Source organism: Nymphalis io, chromosome 15 (assembly GCF_905147045.1).
Source record: "Nymphalis io chromosome 15, ilAglIoxx1.1, whole genome shotgun sequence".
Taxonomy (NCBI): Eukaryota; Metazoa; Arthropoda; class Insecta; order Lepidoptera; family Nymphalidae; genus Nymphalis; species Nymphalis io.
The window spans coordinates 5,100,403-5,122,251 of record NC_065902.1 but is presented as its reverse complement, the minus strand read 5'-3'; the positions used below and the strand labels follow the sequence as shown (position 1 = coordinate 5,122,251).

The 21,849-nt window shown below is 33.9% G+C and overlaps 2 protein-coding genes across 7 annotated transcripts in view; one reads left to right on the top strand and one right to left on the bottom strand.

Moving 5' to 3' along the window:
* The window catches only part of LOC126773550 (kazrin), a 92,297-nt gene extending 86,281 nt beyond the window's left edge, over positions 1-6,016 (bottom strand). For all 6 annotated transcript variants that reach the window (XR_007669746.1, XR_007669747.1, XM_050494483.1 and 3 more), the window contains exon 1: positions 5,836-6,016. The gene's annotated coding sequence lies outside the window, so the exon portion shown is untranslated. The remainder of the gene's footprint in view (positions 1-5,835) is intronic.
* Positions 1-15,583, top strand: part of LOC126773578 (DNA-directed RNA polymerase II subunit Rpb4) — a 226,130-nt gene extending 210,547 nt beyond the window's left edge. The window contains exon 4 of the mRNA XM_050494540.1: positions 15,568-15,583. The gene's annotated coding sequence lies outside the window, so the exon portion shown is untranslated. The remainder of the gene's footprint in view (positions 1-15,567) is intronic.
* The last annotated feature ends 6,266 nt before the right edge of the window (positions 15,584-21,849 follow it).

Below are 21,849 nucleotides of genomic sequence, written 5' to 3'. Positions count from 1 at the left end.
ACGTCGTAGTTGTGACATAATACATTCAAATATCGGTAGCGTATTTCATAACACAAATCGTGCCTAACGTCTGTATTCATAGCGCGTACTACGCGAGTACAAGGTATCTAATATAATTTTTTTTTAGAATTTATACTAAATACGAAAGTTTTCCAGAACTTCCTACATTTATTTGTGGACTAACTTTAAAGAAAGAGAAGCGAAATCTCCCGGTATGAATATTTAGACTAAAATGAAATGTTAACGAACGTTCATTATATAGTAAAATAAAAGTCTTATTAAAAAAGTGGTTAATAAAGTTTTCTTAAAAATCGTCATAAAATTATATAAATATTAACGCTATTATATGAAATAACCTCGAAATATAAGTTAATGCTAAATCGAAGTCCGTACTACCGAGCCTTTCAATACTTTCTGACTTACATAAATGTAAAATATCTTTAAAACGGTTGTTATGTCTTCAGGGGATAAAACTTTTTCAATTTTCATCCAAATGCCGACTTGACGGCACTTAACGTGAAAATATTGCCGAATTCAAGCAAAATGTTCCCCGGGTACTTTTAATAATTTTTGTTTTCAAATACCCTTTCTGTCATATATAATATAATAAAATAAAAGTAGAAAATCCATAAAACTATATAACACGCATCACTACAAAACATGTCGTAATTATATCTTTAATTGTGACATGCAATCTATTAAAAGTTATATTTAAACAAATATACTAACTATTAACAACAGTCATATTTAAACAAATATAAGAAACAAAACTCAAATTTTAATAGAAGTAAATTCAAATTTTAATCACCTAAATCCAACCAGCATTTCGAACAATTTACCCGACAGTTCGTGTGCTTGTCAGTTCGAACAGTTTGAAGATGCGAAAGACCCTTTATTTCGAAGCTCGTCGCCGACCCACTCCCCACTTCGAGTGTAAAGGAAGATAAATTGAAGTCACTGTCGACCATTACCATTTTGTCGAACAATATCGTTTTAGAATACGGTGGAATAATCCTCACCTTCCACGTAACCGTAGTAAAGATCAAGTTTATTATTATCGTAGTAACAAAATTAGTTAGAGTTTTCTTAAATTACTGTGCGCTATGTCAACGGCTGGTTGTAGTTAAGAATTAAAGTTGAAGTTCTAAACTGTTAGGTTAATATTATGTATATGTATAAGCTTATGAATATTATGAAAGATATTTTTTGAAATAAGCAGTATCAGTATAAATATATTTCGACTTAGTTTTCCATATAAAAAGTGATACGACATGTATATTATAATACATGTTTTTTATCTTACATTCTAAAATTTTACGCTTAACATATGAATAATGAAAACTTTATACGGAATTGTGTAAGATGTTTTTTAAGAAGGGATACAAACGTTTTATACGAAGAATGTTATTTGAACTTCAAAGAAGCAATTCATATAAAAACGGGTATTAATTCCCCATAGCGATTGTACAACCTTTTGAGCACAATTTATGTATAAAAATAAAATGTGTTTTTATACCTATTATTTAAATGCTGATTTGAAGATAAAATAAATAAAAGTGATTATTTTAGTACTTTATTTAGTTTTAAATTTACGAAATTATACACTACAATCGAATCAAGTTATAAGTAGAAATTGTTTTACAATAATTTTTACTTATAGTAGTATTAGTATTATTTAAATAAAAACAACGGCATTGTTACACTTTTTTGATATTATTTAAAGCATGTTGTATTCTCCTATAATTGGAACCACATAATACAATATATATCTATCAGCTTATTTCCTTTTCTAAATATTATCATTAGATACAACTGCTAGAGATAATGAAATAAATACTGTGATGATTTCTCTATAATACAAGTGACATCGCACCGCTAACACGGCATTGATCATGTAATAAGCTTAGTAAACCTACCCAACGTATAATATGGTATTCGTGTAATTTTATTATAATAATAGTTATATAATAGTATGACCTTATTAACAGAAGCTAATGGAATATCCTTTGACGTTCCGGAAACACAGATAATACAAACACCAAGGCCACAATAAACATGTACATATGACTGATCGATCGTACTTCATCAAACCCATTGAATAAATAAGAAAGTGTATAGAATACTGAATGAAGTATTTAAAAAAGCAGATAGAATTATTTCTGTAAAATAGTTTTTATATGAACCATTCATACTTCAAATATCGGCTATGGCGTAAAATATCAAGTAAAGGAAGCTTCCTTCATTAGTTTGGCTGTACGTCTAACGACTAGCATTGTGAGCCGAACAATAAAGACAAACACTACCATTTGAATATCTGCAACGAATCTAGAACCAGGAAATGGGAAAACGTTAAAAACAAAAGCTATAAAAGACTCAATAAGTGCCTATTCGAGTAAAATTAAAGTCTAAGCAGAATAAATGTTCAGAATAAAAACTGTTTTTTTTTTTTATTCTGTTTCTACACTACGTGGCGGTTGTAATTTCGCAATTTAAGTTTTTGGAACATCAATTCAAAACCAAAATTCCCAAGTATTTTAAAGTTGAAAAAAAAGTTACTGATAACTCTTAGTAATATTGTATTAAGTATCCTAAATTCATTATACCCACTTCGGTTGCGTAATAATCCCAGTAGTTGAAGATTCATTTGGCAAGGCAATCCCTGATAGTTTAGCATCGGCGCCGAGCCAAGTTCCACATCTGATAGATAAAAGGCAGGCTTTATCTTCAATTAATGGACACGTTTTATTTTGAAAATCTTTAATATGTATTATTTTCATTCAACTTTAATTTAATATTTTATACATTCTAATTTATTTAAATTTCATAGCAAAACATAAAAAATTGGGTTTAAACTACTTTCTTTGTTCAAACGCTTCTCTATTTTTACGTATTATTAAAATATATAGAATGCCAACAAAGACCAGTGAAAAGATTTTGAATGTCAAACAAACCTCGCAAATATTTTCTAAAAAGAAAATTAAATTTGGAATCTTTTATTTTATATTCCGTTTTGCAGAATTTTTTAAACACTTTAAAAAATATTAAGCTTAATTAATTACGAAAGGAAAGTATTTAAATATGTCGATACATAAGGAATTACAGAAAAACGTAGTCGACTGCACTCAAAACGACGTCAACGTCTTTACCTGATAAATAATTTATCTTGCTGCGACTGGAGATGCAACGGGTATAAAAGATGAGACGCCTACTTTATTACTATTTAATTTACTGAATCAATAATAAAGAACCTATTCTTATACACATCTATAAAAGAACGTTATATTCATTGGCTCAACGGCCACGTTCTGCCTAGTGATAATCAAAGTTATATCTACCATAAACAGCGATAAAAACTCGGTGTTTTTTTTAATTTATAATCAATTACAATTCTCAAAATAAGCGATCGTTTTCCAAAGCATAACTTTAATCTATAAACTCAATAATCGTTTCATATATTACATACAAACGTACTTTTAAATATTTTTTTATTTTAAGCAAAAGATGCATTTTGGATCATACAAAAACAATAGTGTTTTTACCTATCCAATTTTTATTTGTATTTTTATTTCACATTTCAGTAAAATAGCTAAAAATTTAATTCGAGCATTTTTGTGTTAAATATTTAAAATTTTTAGGGCGGACATCAATTTTTTTTTCACGAGTATCGGCATATTGTGGTATATGGGTTATGCTAGACACCATAGCGATATCATTCTTAGATAATCTTTTAATTTCATAATTATTATTGACTAAAATATTATCTAAGAATAAAACTGAAAAAAGTTAAACAAAGAAGAAAATATGAAGATACAATTATCGTACCACAAACTAAATCTTTATTACATCATCCTCCTATATACATCTATTTACCATAAATAGTTTACATTAAATAGCTTTCATTTAATATTGTTTTATTCATAGTTAAAAAACCTAAACCTTACAAAAAGTGCAAAGGATAATTTTGAAATCGGTTGTAAAAACCCTAGTAAATCCTATAGTATACTCCAGGGATCAATCGACTCGCAGACAGTAATTAAGAATAGATAACATATTTTATTATAAATAGTTTGAAAATAAAATTAAATAAACAAAAGTACTTAAATGTAATGTAAAGCATACCTACGCGTATTCACAAAATACTACCACTGCAATGTTGGGCTATGATCTAGGATCTTAAAATAATAAAATATAATAAAAGATAAATCTTAGGAAATATATATATATATATGAAGGTTATATTTTATTTATATAAGTTATATTTTACTTTTTTCTTTTTTTTTTTGTTTTGTTAAGTTATACAACAATTACTAAGTTGCCATGTTGTACGCCACACCATCTATCACTATCAGTGGGACCCAAAATATATGCATTCTCTCCATTCTCCTTTACTTTATTTCTTAACATTATATAAAAACAATTAAAGATTCAATAAGTAATGATAAAAGCAATCAAACGGAAACAAAAAGGAACTTAATACTAAAACTAATTTGACAGCCATAATTAATGGAATAAACAAAACTCAAACCATTTTGTATTGGCAATATATTTAATTAAAACTACAAAGCTACTATTAAATGGACGAGCTAAATTACTATCGACTGATGTTACTGAATTCAGGTGATAAAAAACAATAATTATTTGCATCATGTTAGGTAAGTCATTTTAAAACGAACGTTACTTGTCGGTATTATGTATTATATAACTTTTTAGAATTTAGTGATTAACAAACTATTACATCATAACTGTGTAAAACATATCTAAGTAAAACATAATGCGTTGACTAATATACTAAATCATCATTTAATATTCCTTCTTCATTGTTTTTTTTTTATTAATTTTCTCATAAACAAGTATTATGATAAGTACTAAGATGTGATATACCGTTGGATTCCTAAAAAAATAAAATAAGATAAAATGTTATCTTAACAATGTCGTTCTGTCGCTATAAAAAGAAAGCATAATTTCATAATGAAGAAATGTTGAAGTTCGATTGACTTAATTTTCTTTTAACAAAAAACAAGTCACAATTTATATCTTTATTTTAACTTCAAAATCTTATAAAAAATTATTATAGCGCTCATGAATTATTTTGAAATACAATTTATTACATAAATTTCATACACAATGAATATAAAAAATACATTTGTACAATACAATATAAAAATGTGTGCTTAAAATTCATCAATGCCTCAATACTCATGTGGGTAATTTATAAATTATTTGATATATTTAACTTAAAATAGACGCTATCGTGTTAAAAAGCTATCCATTAATAATATTGAACAAATAAAAGTCTAGAACAAGCCCATTATCATAAAAACCGAACAAATGTATACCACAAAATCTATTATTATAATTACAAACCTCATGTCAAAAATAAAATTAAAAAATAAGACTTTATTATCTACCGTTCCAGCGTCCTCTCCTCAGCGCATTTTATATCTCAAAATGTAATCTTTGTTTATAGTATCATAAAAACCTAGCATATGAAACGAGTCAAATTAACGTAATGGATGCACGAAGCTTCTACGTTTTAGTGAATTTACACTTGAGTAACCTTCACAATATTGTAAGCAGCCGTCATTAATAAATTATTCATACTATGTTCGAATACCGATTCCTTTGTCGCATAATTTGGTATATTACCTTAGTTAGATTCGTGAAACAAAACCGTCCTCTGTGTCAAGGTCACAATCTTAAAGAGACTAAGCACTTTATGTGTAACAAACAAACGAGAACAAAACATGTTTGATCAATATTTGTGTCCTTGACTTTCAAATTTGACTCGTATCTGAGTTGTAACTGTTCTCATTTCGTTATTTAATATTTACCCACCTTATTTTCTGGTATAATGTACTGCGAGCACTTTTACTTTTCTAATGTAGCACTTACACCGCTCACTGACAATTCTAGTTGATTCGTTAACGTCACAGTCACAGGTAAGACACGGGCGCGTAGTGCACCTAATGTACGAGGAACGTGAAGGCTACGTAACGTAGCAATTCGTAGCGTGCGAGCGTAGCTCACGCGAGTGACTCGACTGGAAGCCCCGCTGCCGACGCGGACACGGATTGCGATCCGCAGTATATACAAAATTTCAGATAAATCTGACTCACTTGTTACGTTGCATGATCAAACTATGATTTATATTTTATTATTATTCTGTCATAAAATGATATGCGTACAAAGTGAACATTATTCATTATAATTCTAGCATAAAATGACTTGAAACATTGACAGTTCGTTAAAATAGTTTAATAATAATATAATAACTTTTTAAATTGTTCTTAACCATAATCATCCGACATTATTTAATTTCAGATTTAATATAACCATTCTATACGGTCATGAAATATACAGTAGCTATTTGTGTATGTACTTATATAATAATCTGAACGCTATCAAGACAGTTATTTAATTCGTTTTCACGTTTGGTAATTTTTTGTACCAAATAAAACTGATTTTATATAAAAATGTGTATTTAATCAATTAAGTAAATGTATATTTATCTAACGGCTTTACTTATTCTGGGCATCAAGGAGCCGTCTAATGCGCATGCGCCGAGTGACGTCAGCGCGTCGCTCACAAAGACCGGGGCACGCTCCACGCCGCCCGTCCTCGACGCTCGCTGCAACACGTTATAAATCAGCTATGATATTGAAATACTCTACCATCGCAGCTGTGTTACTGAGTCCACTCTAAAGTATTAATTGCTTTTATCTTATCTAAACAATAGCAGTAATTCATTAACTTTTATGTAATTATCTTCTTTATGATTACTAAAAATTGCATATCATAAGAAATGGAAAAAAGGAATCAAATATGACGCCATTCATTCTTTAGTTTGAAATTAAGCTCATTTTCCAGCTGTTTACTAATACTTATATGGTGTTTAAAAATTTGATTTGTGCAATTCGTAAATACTGAGAGATCAGTGAAAAAAATCATGGCCCAAACTGTCAAACATGGTTATGGATTTTTTTATTTACTTACACGATACTTTAAGTACATTTATGTATGTATCTAGTACTACTATTTAAATACATAAAACCCATGAGTACATTGTAAAACATGAGTCTTTTTATACTTAAATAATATATTTATTAGATTTTCAATTCGATTTAGATTAGTTCAATTAGTCTTTATAATTTGTTGACTAGAAAAATTTAACAATGTAGCAAAAAATAAAGCGAACTTTCTTAAATCCTTAAGAAAGTATTAATGTTTTGCGAAAATAGTCGAATACGGGGAAAATCGCTTTAACAATCTATCGACTAAAATCGACTTGTGTGAACGCAGTTTAATAAAATAATTTCATTGATCCGTACACATATTAGGGCAAAACTAACATCTATGAGATTCGTAACAAAAGGACAGACTCGAAGTTTTCTCTCGGAGCCCTTTCTATTTGGGGTTGTCGTCGCCCCCCGATACACTGCCCTTTGTGAGGGGACACGGCAATATGGCGCAAGCTACAAGCGAAAGAAAATAATAAAAAAACAATAGGCACAAAATAACGATCGGAAGCATAAACAAAACATCTTCTACGGCGTTTAACTTTGCCCTAGTCTTCTTACCCTTTGAAGATTTCATATAAATTTTCTTAAACACACTATGTTTTATTCAAAAAAGTTAATAAACAATTAATATAGTTAAATGATAAGTAATAAAAAAATTAACTATATTTCTTAAAAAACCAACCCTTGTATTCAAGAAGAGAAGGTCTTTTTTCCGAATGTGAAATAATGTAATGGGCTATTGTGTTGTATTATTGTATTTAATATTATATTTTATACTTCAAATTAGAGAGACCAATATAAAAAAATTCACGTTCAAATATAAAACTTTATTCAATTCAAGCTTGTAATAATCATCGGAACCCTCGCTGAAGTACTCTTTAAAAGGGACACGCATTGTTGATATTTCAACAGGTCATAAACAATTTGAAACATAATAATCACCAGAACTTGTACCGAAAAGATGGAAGGCTATTAACAAAAATGCACTAGTGATCGTATGATAGTGACCCTCTCGCCTCTGGCCCCAATATAGTGGCTCTGGCATTGATCACAATAAGCCCTCCGTTACTCCTCTCACACGTTTTACATGGGTCAGTTGTATTAACACTATTGAATTTATTCAATCAGGCTATAGGACGAAATTACCTTTTTTTATTATTTCTTGAATAGCCGAAATGACCCAGTGGTTAGAACGCGTGAATCTTAACCGATTCACCAACCTGCATTGGAAAAGCGTGGTGGAGTAAGCTCCAAACCTTCTAAAAAAAGGAGAGTAGACCTTAGTCCGCAGTGGGACATTCACAGGCTGTTACTGGTATGCCATTTCTAGGAATACTATATCTATGGATTTCTAAGTTATATTTTCGAATTATGTGGAGAAAATAAAATAAGTTAAAAGTGAGTATAATTCACTACTTTAATATACAACCGTTTTTATTATATTGTATTTTTTTATATTTGCCTGAAAGGCAAATGACTCTAGTAGTAGTAATAGAGTCCAAGCGCGACGACGGCCAGTACAGTTGGGAAGAATGTTCTGCACTAGCCGCCCCCGCCTTACTGGCCCACAAGATGCCTCTTCAAGCCTCGCTGGAAGGAATCCGGGTTGTAAGAGGAGGGGAACACGTGAGCTGGTAAAGAATTCCATTTTTTAGAAGTGCGACAAAGAAAGGAGTTGCCAAATTTCTTTGTGCGCGATGGAATTGATGTTAGGCGGTGACATTGAAAGATAGCATGCGTAGACTTATCAAGGAAGAGGGCAGCGGGTAATTCCTCAGAGCACTCGCCGTGATACAGTCGATAGAAAGCGCTCAGCGCTGCTATCTCTCTCCGCAATTGTAAAGGCTCGAAGGTGTTTGTGACATTTACGTCACCAATAATGCGAACCGCACGTCGCTGCAACCGATCCAAGGCCTCCAGTAAGTACTTAGCGGAGCCATCCCAAAGGTGCGAGCAATATTTAACGCAAGACCGTACCTGTGTTTTGTACAATAGTGTCTCTATTGTACAAAACACAGTTGTTGTTGTGGCGTGAAGAAACGCTGCACCTTGTTCAGAACTCCGAGTTTCCGCGAAGTTGTTTTTATAACAGCCTCTATGCCTGTTTTTATAAAATAGCCATGCTTTGTAGCTCCAGTGTATTATTGATGACATTTTTAATAATCCATAAAAAATATAATTTAAAATATCCGATTGCTACCTTTGACTCACAAATGTTATTATTTCTGTTCTTTTATGGAGAACCATGTTATCGTAAAACAATAATCATAAAGTTAAATGTATTTCAATGAAGTCCCTATTCATGGCCTACGTAAGTGGTTAGCTTTTGAAGTGCAGGGCAGTCAACTCTCTTAAGTGCTATCTGGGCATCGAAGGTATAGTCTTCGAAGTGCTAGTCTGTCATGTCAAACGCAATTTTGGTGTTCTGTAGCCCTCTGTTCCGTGCAAAGAATAGGTAAGAATCCCACAGCCGACTTTTAAAGGTTTAACTAGTGTCATAAAAAGTCTATGCCCCTTAAGCTGCCACATTTTATGGTGGGTTGCAATATCCGACGTCCTGGGTTCAAACCCTGAGTCAAGCCAATAAAAAGTTATTAGGAAGATCTCTTATTCGTTTTGTACACTTTTTGTTTTTTTTTTATCGTTTAATTTAAATTTACTCCTTGTTTGATCAAACTTCGGTCAAAACTTTCCTAAAACCCCGGAATTATAGAGTTCATAATGTTACGCTTCCCTGCCTCGGAAATAACCAAAGCCGGCGTTCCTGTGCCTGATCTTTCCTACCGTATATCGTCGTATTTGTTCCGATATTTACGCACACACATTATTATATCTCTTACGCGGTTTGCTAGTCTTTTACATTGACCACCGTGGCCGGAACTCAGTGGGATATTATATGTATATTACTACACAGTAAATAAATAAATTGCGTCGTATCCTGGAGTTATTATTTACATTATTATATATTGTATAAGCATAAATCTCTCACTATTCAACATTTCATTTACAAACAATATGGATAACTGTTATTAAGTAGATGGTACTAACTCCTCTCGTCCAAGACTTTTTTAAATAGAACTACAATGGTGGTTCGATAAACATCCTATGACCTTTAAGCTTACTTTATAATCAAGTTTATATAACTTGAAGATCGTTGTAACATTAATATTAAAAATGTTATCGATGGTCGCTATACTTTATGTCATTTTTAAATAATATGCAAAATGCACCACTATACTTCACTGGCTTTAAATCATGTCTCATAATAAAATATACTTACATACTTGTGTATGTTATATATGCATACACAGCAAACTCTTCCGTATCTTGATAGAGATTTATGAACGGTTTATGAACCAAATCCGTGCTGGAATTTAAAGTCACTCTCAATTACAGAAATAATTTGGGTTTCGAGTGATTGCAATGTTATAGTAACTGTAACATCGTCCTTTGCATTTGTTTTATGAATTTGGTCAATGATTTTAAAGTTGACTTATCATTTCAAGATACTATTTTTTTCCTTGTGATCTTTAAGCCATTTTTATAAATCATATCATAAATATTTATTTGTTCAGTGTCACCTTTAAATAGCAAAAACAATATTGATTTTCGCATCTTATTTGTTAAGTTTATTTTAGAATATTAAATAAAAACCAAATTATACAGGGCTATATAATAGATATATTAATAAAAACAGTAAAATATATCCTGCATGAAAATAAACGAATACTAATTCAACCTTTATTATGTAATATAATAACCATATTATTTTATGATTAACGAATAACATTTCATTTCCAATATTATTATGCCTTTATTACTATTATTATTATTATGTACCTATTAGCAGTTGTCGAGATGGCCCAGCGGTAAGAACGCGTGAATCTTAACCGATGAACGTGGGTTCAAACCCGGGCAAGCACCTCTGAATTTTTATGTGCTTAATTTCTGTTAATAAATCATCTCGTGCTTTTCGGTGAAGGAAAACATCGTGAGGGAACCTGCATGTGTCTAATTTCATCGAAATTCTGCCACATGTGTGTTCTACCAACCCGCATTAGAGCAGTTTTACTGGTGGTAGGGCTTTGTGCAAGCTCGTCTGGGTAGGTACCACCCACTCATCAGATATTCTACCGCAAAACAGCAATACTTGATATTGTTGTGTTCCGGTTTGAAGGGTGAGTGAGCCAGTGTAATTACAGGCACAAGGGACATAAAATCTTAGTTCCCAAGGTTGGTGGCGCATTGGCTATAAGCGATGGTTGACATTTCTTACAATGCCAATGTCTAAGGGCGTTTGGTGACCACTTACCATCAGGTGGCCCATATGCTCGTCCACCTTCCTATTCTATAAAAAAAAAAAAAAAGCGTGGTGGAATAAGCTCCAAACCTTCTCCTCAAAAAGGGAGAGGAGGCATTAGCCCAGCAGTGGGACATTTACAGGCTGTTACTTACTTTAGCAGTTTATGTGTTATTTTTATCATATACCAAAGTTATAAGATGCATATAATAACTAATAGCTGCCAATTGACGTTTGGATCAACAGAAATTCCTAAACAAATGCTTCTGATTAGTAATAATATTATTTTTTATATAACAGTGACTGTATTGTCTAATAAAAAAAATAACGACGAAACGTAATTATAGTAGTAAAAATGAGCAAAGCTTCATGTAGTAGAAAATTTGTACTGCTATTTTTTTTATTTAAAGAAATACACCCTTATACTTTTTATATATTAAAAAGGCAGAAGAGCAAATGGGATACCTGTTGCCAAGTCATATTCCCTCAAGGACAAGTCTTTCCATAGTCAATTCACCAATCACGGGATCTAAAATGTTATACACTTGTGGCTGTAATTACACTGACTCACTCACCCTCAAACTGAAACATAGCAATATAGTATATTGATGTTTGGCATAAGTATGTTTGGCGGTAGAATAATTTATGAATTCTATTCTATTCACCCAGACGGGCCTGCATAAATCCTACACTACTAACGGGTAAATTTTTTATTAAGTATCAGCTTTATTTTATTTATGTCATCGATTAATGCTGATGGCAACATTTTTGTTTGTTTACTTTCCCTTGTATTTTTCATAATGTTCACTAATCTATATACTCTATATACATTTACAATACTATATATAGAACTTTGGACTCTAAAACATGTTGGTATTGGTTGGATTATATGTTATAGAGAACATATATGTGTATTGTGATGCAAAGTTATCCCTTTGAAAATGTTTACTGAGTTACAGATATTCTGCTTGTGGAAATACATTTTAAAAGTTGTTTCGACGACAAAGAGCTCGCCTCGAGAGTTGACGTTCGCCAGTTGATATCATTTTTACATTTCTAAATTCCTAGAGGAAAGATAAAACCTATTCATATCTTGCGTACATTATTAATTAAAATCATACTCTTGACGAATTCATGACAACTATTCTTATTAAAATTCATATTTTAATCATAAATTTATACTCTTATTAACTGGTATATAAAATATTAGGTTCTTACACATGAAATTGGCGTTTTGTACGGGAGGAATATAAAGTCTTTTTTTTTGTAAAATATATTTAATTAATCAAAGTATGCACCGTTGTTATCTATGTACTTTTGCCATCTCATAAGTAGTTCATTGATCCCTTTACTAAAAAAACCATGGGGGCGAGAATCAATAAAGTCTTTGAAGGTGGTTTGGACTGCCGCACCGGAGTGGAATTTTTTTTCTTGTAAGAAGTTGTCCAAATTTCAGAAAAAATGGTAATCTGTTGGAGCAAGGTCCGGGGAGTACGGTGGATGTCGCAGGCATTCCATTTGTAGCTCATCTAACTTAGTGCTTGTTTGTTATTGTGCAGTGTGTGGTCTTACGTTGTCGTGAAGCAACAGTGGCCTAGAGTGATTGTTTAGCAGCTAGTTCTTCCTTCATGGTTTGCAGTTGCTGACAATAGATATCTGCCGTAATCTTTTGGCAAGATTTTAGAAAGATGTAGTGAATGACACCGGCGCTAGTCCACCAAACACTCATAAATAACTTTTTCTGAGTCAAATTTCATTTAGGGCAGGATATGGCTGGGTCTCCAGGGTTCATTAAGTAATAACTCCAGGGTAAGTATTCATTATTGTGTCGGTTGAGCAAAGTAACACAGCAGTCGACGCTTGTTTGCAAGTTCGAATCACTCAATACAAGAGGTACCCATCGTTCAAGTTTTTTTACTTTCTCGATTTGCTTCAAGTGGATTAATATAGTTTTATCACTTAACCCGAAGCCTGCAGCTACCTCTGAAGTGCTTTGTGATGGATCCGCTTCCAATATAGCCTTTAATTCTTCATTTTCTACTTTGGTCTCCGGCTATCCACGGGGTTGGTTCTGAAGGTCGAAATTTCCAGAACGAAAACGTTGAAACCAAAAACGTACCGTGCTTTCTTTTGCGACGATATTTCATGTTTTCCATAGTGCGGTAATAAGCAATGCCAAAGAAAAAAATAATGAGGAAAATACAAATGAATGACTGTTTTCAAAACTGAAATGTACCAGCTAAATGAATTTATAAATTTTAATTTGAAATTCTTAACCAAAGAGGAGATATTTCAATTCAAAGTGGTCAGTACGACAAAACGCTAATTTCATATGTAAGGACCTAATATATAGCTTTTTTAATTCTTATATCTAAAATATAAAAAGCAAATATACATGCCAATCTATATATAATATTATGTATTATTGTTATTTCCCAAAAATAGTACAATATATATATATATATATTGTACTATATCTTTATAGTATATAATATATATAATGGACTGTTAAAAGCGTATTGAAGATTTTGAACACAGAAAGTTCTTATGAATTATATTTAAATATAACAAAAAAGCGTAATCAAACTTTTCTTTTCAATTAGCAGTTAAGTTGTTATACCATTAATCCACATGATTAAAATCGAAACTCCTATAAGAACCTATTCGAAGCGAACTTTATTGCTGTTCGTTTCTCTTTGACCTAACACATAGCGCCATTTGTCTTTTCCAACTCGTTAAATTCTAAAAAGAAAACTTCAAACTGTTGTTCTAGGTACATCGTGTAATTCAATTAATCGACTTAACATAATAATTATGCAATAATAATAATAATAATGCAATTTATTGCATACAAATACAAAACAGTTACAGGGGAAAAATTAAATATAATATGACGTTACAAAACACCTACCTATTGCTAAAGAGCGATTCTTTATTGTAAACCTATAACATTATTTAACTTAACAGATTTGTAAATAATTATAAAACTTACATATATCAAATAATAATATAATAATATATGATTACTTTAAATAATTTCATATTTATAACCTGATGTTGTGTGGCTACATTATATACACATTATGTTATATTGTTTTTAAAAACAAAAATTTGAATCGCACGACCTTTCAACCCACACATACCACTTGATACCGAAATTGCCTAAGCTTGAATACATAATTAATATTCATATTAAATACATTTCTTTGCTTAACCTTTGACATTAAACTTCATTTAGGCGTAGGATTCATTTTCATTCATAAATATACTCAAAATATGAAATAAGAAAGTCTCAAAAATCTTTTCCCAATATTGGCCATTATATTGACTTATATTACATATCCGATCGTCAATCAAAAAACCACCGTAGGTCGCTCCCCAACGACTTGAACTCAGCTGACCCGCTCTTATTCGATTACAATTTGATTCGCCACGTGATTTATGGACTCAAGTCGCTTACTTAACCACTATAGGCTTTACAAGTGCTATAGAAACGATATTTACCGAGTCTACGTTTGGCCATATACATGCATGATCGATAGTAAGGAATAGATTTAAAGTCGTATTTCGTAAAGTAGTAGGGCGTTTATTACGAATTGAGATCAATATCCGCATTAGATAAATTTTATTTTCTTTCGGCATTAATAAAATCCTTGGGCTCTATACATAAATATGAGGTCAGCTACTTATTTCATTCTTTTTTTTTTCTTTTCTTAAACACGTGTATCGAAACGGGATACAAATTTGGCAACGAAAGTAATATAAAGAAAGGTTCCAGTGTTCCATAAGCTCTCTATGTTATATAATTGATCCGATGTATTTATTTTAGTCGACTGCTTCGTTTGTCTAGTGTCTATATATAAGGCTACAGATTCCGAGATCCTAGGTTCAAACCCAAGGTCGGGCTGATAAAGAGAGTTTTCATGTCTAAAAATTCTCAGTAGCAGCCCGGAGTTTGGAAGTTGGAAGTGCACTCCCGTGCCTCGGGAAGCCCGTAGAGCCGTTGATTCTGAATTTGCTGTTTCATCGGATTGTGTGAGAGAGAGAATACAGAGTGTATTTGCTCACCCTTCAAACCTGAACACAACAATACCAAGTACTGCTATTGTACTTGCGGTAGAATATCTGATGAGAGGATGGTACCTACCCAGACGAGCTTGCACAAAGTTCTATCACCAGTAAAACTTGAGTCATATTGGCTCTTTTTATATCATCTCTGAATATTGAAATCTGTAATCGAAATACAAGTGGTTTTTAAAAAAAAAAATCCTATAAGATTTTTTTATAGGAATAGGACGGAATAACACGGTTTCAACTTCTTCAAAACTAGCAGTAGACGACATGGGAAATGATTATGCTTAACAAGCATAGTTGACATACTTTACAAAACTTACGTCAACTATTAAGTAACTATAATATCAGTTTATCGATATTAACTTGAAAACTAGAATATTGAAAACATATATTACAACCTAGCTTATAAATTGATGGGATTTCGGGCATATGGTTTTTTACCATCGTTAGTTTACCGCTATTCTGCAATACTTTGAAAAACTATAAAGTTCCCGTTATTATTGTTGGTATTAGAACAATTGAATGAGGGGTATAATTTGCCACATGGTAAGTGGTCACTTTTACTCAGATACATTGCTATAGTAAAGCAAATTATGGGATCGAAGTTATAATGTTATTTGTGTCAATAACCTCTCAGTCATCCTTCATATATGAACATAGCAATACGATACATTGTCTATTGCTAATAAAACAAGGTATCATATCAAAATATTATTTTGGAATAAACTGAAGTACAGTGTACATTGTATGTGAATTTCGGAGTGTGCTTGTTAGAAATTTGTAAATTATTCACGTAGAGTATGAAGTTTCATTACCCACACTGAATTATAAACTGCGTTCTAACTCAAACAATACTGTATCATTAGAAAACTAAACTCGTCACGTACAGAGTTTCCGACAGTTCTCACTGTGCAGCATGAAAATAATGCACTTGGTATTACTAGTGTGGAGAGAGTACGAGAGTAGAAACATAAAAACAATAATTAGTACTCATGACATCAAGCTTCTGGCATAATACATACCAACTAAAATATTTATTATTATGTACATATTCAAATAAAATACATGCGAGTTTAAAAAAATTATGAACAAAAGCCGCAAACAGACATTTATATCTTTGCGGTTATTAACCCCCTATAATACTTGGAATATTATTAGATAATTGCCTATTTTTCTATATTATTTTTGACTGTGCAATGTTCTTTGATCATTCGGGACTTTACAGCTTCACCGGATGGGCACCTTTTTAATCTCGCTGGAAAAACATACTTTTGCGTAATCTCTCGCTACCGATTATGGCGTTTACCAAACTCGGCAGCGAGAGGTCTACGACTATGGTCGCCAAGGATAGGTGCTGGGTAATTAGAATCCACCTGACTAGAATACCTATAATTAGTCTAAAACTCTAAATATTATAATCATAAAAAATCCTTTTACATTGTGAGTATAATCATTTTAAAATATTGTGTCATGGTTATGTTTGCAAAATAAAATCATTACAGTTTCTTCCTATATAACATTTCCATGAGTTTGAGAATTCGATTTAAAACGAAGGCACGAATAATATATTTCAAATATAATAGTAGTACATTCTCATTTTCTCAGCACGACGGCGTTTAATTGTTACAAAACATGCGGGATAATAATAATTTTGGGATGGATAGCCGTTCTTTCCAGGTTCCACAGTTTAACGTCTTGGAAATGCCTGATTTTCCTTGGTTGTTTCATTTAATTGGTTGTTAATGATTATTTGCTTCGACTTTGTTTTTATCGCATTATTAGGATATTTAATGTTTCCTTTGAATTGTTGCGTTAACCTAAAACAAATTTTAAAATGTTCTTTAATATAGTCTTGATATAATAAATTGCTTTATATAATAAATTGAAGGGTTTTTTATTGTAATTGTACTTCGACAGACGTGTTGTATTTTATTTTAAGCTCATTTTAAATAGCCTTCATGTTTATCAACAGGCAGCATCATAACGTATGTATGAAACGTTTCAGTATTACAAAATTGATAGAGATATGGAATTCGCAATTTGCATTTGCAATATAAATATTAATTTAAATCGTTGGAAATAATATATACTACTATCCAAATTATATTTTACTGTATATACCTTGTACTACCTTGTATGTCTACAAATTATTTGTAACTCGCTGATACTCATTGAGCAGAAATATTTATTGAAATTTATATTTAATATTTTCTTAACCTACTGTTAATAAATTCATAATTGACTTGAACCAAAATGACCCAGTAAATTGAACCTAAAAGCCGCGAGTTCAAAGTCAAAGAAAATGTTATCGAGTTTGCAAAGTTTAATAGGGAATTTATGTTAATAAAATTTAGTTCGTGTTTGGCAGAGAAAGAAAAAGTTAGCCTTGAAAGATGTGTGAGCCAGCGTATAATCACAAGTGGAACACACTTTACCCATTCGATCTAGCTTGGCGTGAACTTCGTTGACGATCTACACGACGCCTGTATCACAGGTCGTCAAAGTCGAGAAATTAATGAAAATAAATATTAATATGTATAGAAGGTATATATAATTACATATAATATAGACTATTTATTATATTTTATATATGAATTAATTGTTTAAAAATTTAAATTAATAAATTCATTCCGAATATAAATTTTATGAAGTCGAAAAATATAATAAAATAAAATACATACACTACAAATATATATACTACAAATATAACATTATTAATAGTACAATACAACAACAGTATTAATAGTCCTCATGAATAATAACGCATATTGAAACGTGACATTGGTAAACAATTTAACCGTCAGATTACCTTATTTAATTCGATTAATTTAAAACACAAATATTGTGAACTAACCCGAATAACGGACTCTGACTTCTACTTGTATGTATGTGCACGCAATCTACATCTGCTAAAACAACAATGAAAAATATCGACATTAATTAAAGCTTAATTATTAACAAAATAATATTTACACATATTATGAATTGGCAAATTTAACTCATTATAATATAATTGAGAATGTTTTAGTTTATACTAGACGAGTCTAAATTAAAGTAAACAATGAATTCTCTGAAACGTACTTTATACTCAGCTTGAGCTATAATTAAAACTAATAAGAATGAATATGCATTACTATTAAACAATGTTAATGTTTACTACTCAATTTTAATTTGCGTTAGATTTGTTAAACATATGACATTATTTAAAACGGTAGTCTTAATTGGGATTTAAGGGGAGCTGATAACAACCTAGGCTCTCTACCGTCAACCTCACCTGCTCGTGGTACATCCTGCTAATCAACGAACGAGGCTCTGGCGACCGAAATCGTGGCGGTATAACCACACAAATGCTGGAATCCGAAAATGCAAATCCTGATAGCGGGCAGCAGCGCTATTAGTGAAAGATGTGCAGCCACTGCGGTCACCAACCCGCCAAGCGTGGTGACTAAGGCAAAAACCCCCCTATGAGCGACGACAAAAATTCACGGCCCCCAATTCCCGGTAATCACACTATTCCTGGCCACGGTACCGGCCATGGTAACGGTGCGATGGGGGGTGCTAAGAATCCCCGGGCTACGGCAGGGTACCACAAACGGCGACTGTTTCTGGCCACGTATAATGGACGCTCTCTGCGGCTGGACGAACATCTGACAGAATTGGAAGTAGAGTTAAGTCGTATTAACTGGGATATAGTAGGTCTATCAGAAGTCCGAAGACAGGGCGAGGACACGATGACACTAGATGCCGGTCACTTACTCTACTTCCGAGAAGGACACCAACCATCCCAAGGTGGCGTCGGCTTTTTGATCCACAAGTCACTCAGATGCAATGTCGTGGAGGTTGGCAGTGTGTCGGCGAGGGTGGTATACCTTGTCTTAAAGATAACCGAGAGGTATGCCTTGAAGGTTATACAAGTGTATGCCCCAACGTCTACATACACTGACGAAGAGGTCGAAGCCATGTACGAAGACATAGTGAAAGCTATGTCTCGTACCAATACCTTCTACACAATTGTTATGGGTGACTTCAATGCCAAAGTGGGAGTACAAGAAGATGGTGAATCGAGGGTAGGAAAATTCGGCTATGGGCGCAGAAATCATCGGGGACAAATGCTGGTAAACTTCCTCGAGGCTCAGCGATTATTTCTGATGAATTCATTTTTCCAGAAAAAGCCCCAAAGGAAGTGGACCTGGCGAAGCCCCGATAACATAGCGATGAATGAGATCGACTTCATTTTATCCAATAAGCACCAAATATTTAGGGATGTCTCCGTGATCAACAGGGTAAACACTGGAAGTGATCACCGCCTGGTAAGAGGCACCCTGAATATTAACACTAAAATAGAACGATCGCGGTTAATGAAGTCGACTCTTAGACCAACTCTGCCTCAGGTCGAAGCTGGTTGCGAAAGCTTCCAGCTGGAACTACAGAACCGATTTGCCATGTTGGAAACCAGGCAGGGCATTGACGACGCCACCAATGGTCTGGTGCGTGTCATCCGCGAGGTAGGCCAGAATTACTTTCGACAAAAGAGCAATGGACGTAAGTCGAAGCTCTCAGGCGAAACTCTGAACGAGATGACGAGGAGACGAGAACAGCAGAACATGACGCCATCTGAGTGTCAGGCACTTAACAGGAAGGTTAAAAAACTAATAAGGCGTGACACAAGACGAGCGAATACCCGGAATATTGAAGATGCTATAGCACTCAATAGGGGCTCAAAGGTTTTTGCAAAGTCACATACCTCCTGTTGTCACCTGACAAAACTCAGAACCATACAAGGCACAACCGTCACCTCAAAACCAGAGATTCTAGCTGAAGTCGAAAAGTACTATGGCGATTTATACTCATCACGAGTACCTCCACCTGAGTCCCACAGTGCGGATGACCCACGAGCCAGACTAACACGCCATCTATCAGACGATCTTCCCGACATCGATTTGGGCGAGATTAGGATTGCTCTCGGGCAACTTGGAAACAAAAAGGCTCCAGGAGATGACGGAATTACCTCAGAGCTTCTCAAAGCAGGAGGCACACCAGTTCTGAGAGAGCTGGCTAACATCTTTAATTCCGTCCTCCACAATGGTATAACACCGAAGACATGGAGCAGAAGTGTGGTGGTGCTGTTTTTCAAGAAGGGCGATAAAGCTCTTCTGAAAAACTACCGCCCCATTTCACTTTTAAGCCATGTTTACAAATTGTTTTCGAGGGTAATCACGAATCGTCTTGCCCGAAAATTCGATGACTTCCAACCCGTGGAGCAGGCTGGGTTTCGAAAAGGCTTCAGTACCGTAGACCACATACACACACTAAGGCAAATAATACAGAAGACCGAGGAATATAATCAGCCTCTATGCCTAGCGTTTGTGGACTACGAAAAAGCCTTCGATACCATCGAGACCTGGGCTGTTCTGGAATCCATGCAGAGATGCCTAATTGACTGTCGCTATGTCCAGGTGGTGAAGTGTTTGTACGAAGCCGCAACCATGACCGTCCAAGTACAAGATCAGAGCACAAGACCAATCCAATTGCATCGCGGGGTAAGACAGGGAGATGTAATATCACCGAAACTCTTTACCAATGCATTGGAGGACGTCTTCAAGACGCTCGATTGGAACGGACGCGGCATTAATATAAATGGCCAACACATTACACATCTGCGATTTGCCGACGACATTGTCATCATGGCGGAGACTCTGCAGGATTTGGAAGAGATGCTAAACAGCCTGAGCGATTCTTCAAGACAAGTAGGTCTCGGGATGAACATTGAAAAGACCAAAATTATGGCAAACCGTCATGTATCCCCGAGACCAGTGGTCGTAAATGGCTCTCCACTTGAAGTTGTGCAGGAATATATCTACCTGGGCCAAACTATACAACTTGGCCGGCACAACTTTGAGAAGGAGGCTAAAAGAAGAATACGTTTGGGCTGGGCGGCATTCCCGAATGCCGCCCAGCCCAAAAATATGACGTAACCTCCCGAGGTTACGTCATATTTTTGAATCGTCGATCCCACAGTCGCTTAAGACCAGGGTCTTCAATCAGTGCGTCCTGCCTGTAATGACTTACGGTGCCGAAACGTGGACACTTACCGTAGGACTGGTCCACCAATTTAGGGTCGCTCAGCGAGCAATGGAACGCGCGATGCTTGGGGTTTCTCTGGCAGATATAATCCGAAATGAGGACATTCGCCAGAGAACTAAAGTCACCGACATCGCGCTTAGAATTAGCTCGCTGAAGTGGAAGTGGGCTGGTCATGTCTCCAGGCGCATTGATGGCCGATGGAGCCGACACGTGTTGGAGTGGAGACCACGCTTAGGCAAACGTAGTGTAGGACGCCCTGTGACAAGATGGGCCGACGATTTAAAAAAGGTGGCAGGTTCGGGATGGATGCGGACTGCCCAAGATCGGGATGGTTGGCGTTCTATGGGGGAGGCTTTCGTCCAGCAGTGGACG